Here is a 5,582-nt window from a genome sequence, read left to right as displayed (position 1 = left end):
AAATATTGTTTATATTTCTAAAAAAAAATTTATGGAGAAAACATAATTCAACTAAAAAATAGGTATATTCTAAGTCTAAATCTTATTGAATTTTTAAGCTTCAACGTTGGCCTACTTAAATCCCATTAAAATTCTGATTTCTTGTAACATTTGACATTTAGGAATTGTTTTTTAACGCTTGTTACTTGTTTTCAAATTCATAACGAAGCCAATGACATATTTTATTAACTCAAATAAGGATTATGAGAAATAAAAGTGTTATGGTGCTTATATATAAGCAAATGAAAAAATATGAAAGAAGTTAACTCCAATCAAAATTGATTTTCACCATCTCCAACAACATAATGCCGTCTCAAGCTACAGTATATATACCCATCATGATAATTCAGTGTAAGCCCTATGATTCGAGATAGAAAAAAAAGATTAGAAACTTGGAAGTTCTAAAAAGATAAAGAGAGATCGAACAATATCAAAAATAAAATTTAACACTTCGTAATTTTTATTTGAGTTTAAAAAATAATATAAATATTATCAAATAATACATATTATATTCACTAAATTGAAAATAAACAAGGAGACTTTAATATCAAAAATTTACATAACTTAATTGAATCAAAATTTCAAACAAGGAGATATCAATGAGTCAAATAATCAAATTAAAATATATACCATTGCAAAATAAGTTGATTTAGTTAATTCTTTCAACTATCTCATCAAGCACATGTATATAATAAAGCAATGATATTATACTCACACTAATAAAATAGAGTAGAACTATAATTCCTTATTGACTAAAGACTGTTAAAGAAATCGACGCTTGTGTAGTATTTTATGGTGTTGCTACAACATTAATCTTGATCGGGTCTAAAATAGCTCCACAGACCATAATTTTTCATGTTTTTATTTATGATGCAAGATTTCATAATTTATTTACTGCATGCAAAAACAAATCATACCATAATATAAATTCATCCTAACATAATAAGCACATAAAAAAATAAAAGCAAAGAAGGAGCTCACCAGCTTTCAAGAAGACCAATAAAGAGAAAGTAAATTTAAGATGACTTCTAATTTTCATTACTCAACATAAAAAGTAATATACAATTCATCACACGGTGAATTTTTATTAATATGCCATAAGTTAAAGAACAACAAAAATATTGCTGATTTCTCTTCGTGCCTAGGTTTTTAAGTGTTAGAATAAGTAGTAGGAAGATATTATAATAGTTACGTTACTTACCTAGTTCAAATAAGTTAAGAATTTAAATAAGATAAAATATTGATTGATTTTATTTTCCTAAATATTTGAACTTTCTATATAATTTAAATAAGAAAAAATTTAATAAGAAAGATTTTAGTTGATTTCAAAACTCTAAATGTTAGAGAAATAATTAAATAACGATTTTATCTCATATAAAATTTATTTTTAAATAATAAAAAAGACGAACGATATTTCGCTAATAATTTTTGTGCTTTTAATATAATATAGATATTCAAACTTAGGTCCCTAAGTTTCTACCCCACATTTATATTTTATAATACACTACACACTTTACGCACACAACCCATCAGATCTTTATAACCAAAAGAAACCCTACTTCAAACTCATTCCCTCATTCTCACATTTTCAGTCGTTCCCTTCCCCCTTCTAACTTTCATTCCTCTTTCAACTTTGGAGACAACATTCCAGCCGTTCGTCCCCTTCCCCTCGTTAGCTGCTGCTGCGCCGCCGCCGCCGATGGCGAGCTGGCCGGCGACATTACCTCTCTCCCCTACCGATCTCCCTTCTTCTTCGTCATGTTACCTCGCCGGAAACTGCTAAAGCTCTAGATCGGGTCAAAAATGGCAGATCCGGCAGATGCCATTTAGTTTGTGACTTTACAGCTGGTCTTCATTCACTTGTTCGCTGATTTGTTTGACAAGTTTGAGTCCTGGCGCTACTCCGGTGTTCTCCGTTGAAGTAGCGCCGCTCGCTTTTTTGTTTCCCGGCGACTCTTTGCTTCGCCTCTGTTTTGCCATATTTTCTGGCGACCACCATTGCAACTGGCAGACCCTTTACGTCTATGTTCCTTCTATTTGCTTATACTATTCTTATAAAATAATGTGATCTAATAAAAAGGGTTTCGTTTGTTTTTTTTGGGCAGATTCCGGCCAAAAAATTGAATTTTCTGGCGACCTGTGTATATTCCGGCGAGCCCTTTCCATCTCTGTTTCTCTTGCTATCTTGTGTGGTTTATTTTGGCTAATACCATGTTGATGTTGTTCTGTTGTAATGTTGGACGACGATGGTAGCCTTGCGAAACTCTTTGGAAATGAGTTTTTTGGTTGCTTTTCATCACTGTTATACGTTGCTAAAATTTGGATTGGTTTTCTTTTGTTGGTTCTGACGATATTCTGAGTTTGTTGCATTGGTTTGTTTTAGAAATTGAAGCTAGACCAAGATGCTACATTATTGGAATTTTAGAGTTGGTTCATCACTTTGAACTTGGTCAAAGAGAGGACAAAACTCCAGTCTAATATTCCCATTGCGGCTTTGCAGCTTGTTTGTTGGTTTCCGATTGCTTTGATTTATCTGTGCTTTGTTTTATCGCTGCTAGTTTAATTTATCAGACTTCATCGTTCGAAGGTTTGTTTTGAGTACTAGCGCGTCCTTCGACGGTTTGAGGTTTTGAGTAGTTTCACTTTATGTTTTATGACTTGTACGTGCGTCGAAATTGAATTTTGGGAAGTTTGTATTTGATTCGAATAGAAAATTGTCAATTCGGAAGCTTTAAGTTGAAAGAGTTGACCAATGTTTGATTTTTGAGTAAATAACCTCGGAATCGAAATTTGAAGTTTCTAATAGGTTCATATGATGATTTTGAACTTGGGTGTGTGTTTGGGTTGAGTATCGGGTGGCTCGGTAGCGATTCAACGCTTAGTGAGGAAAGTTAGTATTTTAAAGATAATTAAATTTCTTAAGTTTGACTAGAAATGAACTTTTGTATCATGGTTGTCCGTTTGGGATTCCGAGCTTTGGAATAGGTTCGTATTGTAAATTATGACTTGTACGTAAAGTTTGGCATTATTCTGAAATGTTTAAGTATTATTTGGATGCGTTCGTCGAAGTCTGAATGTTTGAAAGTTTAAAGAAAGGTTTCCTTTGTCGATTCGTAGTATTAATGTTGTTTGGCGTGATTTGAGGTTTCGACTAATTTCGTAGCATGTTTTAGGATGTGTTAGTATTGTTGGATGGGGTCCCGGGGGCCTCGTGTGCGAATCAGATTGGAATCACAGATTGAATTTTGGACTTAAAGAATTTTTGAAGCTTAAGGCTTCTTGTGTAATTGCACCTGCGAGGTTTTGACCATAGGTGCGAGACTGCAGGTGCGGCCCGGTGGTTGCAGAAGTGCAGTTTGATTGGAGCTGGAAAGGCCGCAGATGTGAGGTAATTTCTGGATCTGCGAGCCCGTAGATACGAGGAATATTCCGCAGAAGCAGAAATGAATTGGACGGGCTGGAGTCGCAGAAGCGGAAGGGTTCCGCAGGTGCGAGTGCGCAAGAGCGGGGTTTTGATCGCAGAAGCGGTCCCGTAGGAGAAAATTTCTAGCCGCATGTGCGCTTGGTAAGAGTTTAATGAACTTTTCGCACCTTTGATGTTTTGTCCGCAGGTGCACCGTCGCAGGCGCGACATTTTGGACGCAAAAGCGAAATCGCATCGGCAGAAAATATATGTTAGCCAAATCGGGTTTTGGCTCATTTCACCTCATTTCTTTCATTGGAGCCGACCTTGGGGGCGATTTTGGAGTGCCATTTTTATCATCTTTCATGTGGTAAGTGATTCTACCGTTGTGAGTTAAATACTTGATTTACATATGGATTTATACATGAAAATTTGTAGAAATTGTGGGATTTTTGAAGAAATCTAAAATTTGGTATTTTTGGATTTTGATCACGAAATTGGATATTGAATTAGGAATAAATTATATATTTGAGTTCGTGGCGTTATGTGTAATGCTTATCTTTCAGAATTTTCATAATCTGGGCAAATGGGCTCGAGTGTTGACTTTGTTGACTTTTCAGGCAGAGTTGAGAATTATTATAAATCGTTAAATTATATGCATTGGAGTATATTTTGATTGATTTGCACATTGTTTGACTAGTTTAAGATCGCTTGGCTTTGAATTGAAGAGTTAAAGAGGCATTGAAGTCGGTTATGAAACTTTAGAGCGAGATAAGTCTCATATCTAACCTTGTGAGGTGGAAACTACCCCAAAGTGATATAATTGTTATGTGCTATTAGTTGTGGGTGTTACGCACGCACGAGGTGACGAGAGTTTGTACGTAGCTAAAACATGTTTATGTCATGGTAGACTTAGGACTTTATCATATAATATTTGAATTATTTGAACTCATTCTGCTGGCTTAATTAAGTGAATTTATAATTGAAATTGATTTAGGAATATATATATATATATATTAGGCCGAGCCTTATCACATTGAGTTGTTGGCAAAATATTTGATAAACAGTAAAAGGTATACCCACTTTATGCTCATGTACTTGTATTGTAAGCACGAGACTCATAATTCGATAAGTTCTTTCCTTGCTTATGGTGCGGGCCGAACGTCTCGGTAGTATATTGAGATGCATCTCTTGTTCGTGCCGGTCGACCCTCGACAGTGTACACAACACTCTGGATCGGACCGTACGACCTCAGCATAATCGTGCATATTACTGCTAGGAGTATGAATATTCGTGAGATGACCTGACATTTATGTGGTATTCCTTATCCGTTTGACACTATATTTGATATTTCTGATCTGTTGAAATAATATATGACCTTCGGGAGATTTATATTGCCAAAAGAAATGTTGGAGGATTATGTTAGTTACTGTTTTACCTTATTATTACTGTTGTGCTTCATATTTGTTTATGATTTATCATATTGATTTATTGGACCATTAGTAAGCGTCGATGTCGACCCCTCATCACTACTTCTCCGGGGTTGGGCTAGATACTTACTGGGTACGCGTTGATTTATGTACTCATGCTATACTTCTGCACTAAATGTGCAGGATCTGTCAGGTTCATTTGGTGGTCATCTTGGCTCATAGGCGCAACTGCTGAGGAGACTGTATGGTGAGCTGCATTCCAGGCTATGTATCGCAACCCACAAAATTTCTATCGTACTATTTACTTTATGCTGTCTTATTTACACTCCAGACAGATATTATATTATTATTGTACTCCTTAGTAAATGCTCATGCACTTGTGACACCGTATTTTGGGATATTTTAGAATTTATTTATGGTTTGCTTAACATCAACACACTTTCACTTTGTATTTTATTTAAATTGTAATTATCTACCATTTTAACGAATTTATGTCTCTACCTAACAAGATTCATGATTTCAAAAATAATAAAATGAATAATTGAGTTGGTATTTCACCGTTGTCTTGCCTAACGACGACGTTGGGCGCCATTACGACCTATAGTGGGTTTTCGATCGTGACATGGACGATCTTTAAGAACCGATAAAATATTTGTTTAAATATCACTAACTTCTTAACAGTGTTGTGTTAAAGGCCGATGAGAACAATA

The 5,582-nt window shown here is 35.1% G+C and overlaps 1 long non-coding RNA gene across 1 annotated transcript; it reads left to right on the top strand.

Annotated features, from left to right (window-relative positions):
• Nucleotides 1-1,547: 1,547 nt before the first annotated feature.
• LOC142164211 (uncharacterized) lies at nt 1,548-5,306 on the top strand. The gene is made up of 2 exons (XR_012694854.1): nt 1,548-3,812; nt 5,056-5,306. It is a non-coding gene; the product is annotated as an uncharacterized LOC142164211 (long non-coding RNA).
• The last annotated feature ends 276 nt before the right edge of the window (nt 5,307-5,582 follow it).

Source organism: Nicotiana tabacum, chromosome 9 (genome assembly GCF_000715075.1).
Source record: "Nicotiana tabacum cultivar K326 chromosome 9, ASM71507v2, whole genome shotgun sequence".
Classification (NCBI taxonomy): domain Eukaryota; kingdom Viridiplantae; phylum Streptophyta; class Magnoliopsida; order Solanales; family Solanaceae; genus Nicotiana; species Nicotiana tabacum.
Note: the sequence above shows the minus strand (reverse complement) of the source record. Positions and strands in the feature narration are given on the sequence as shown.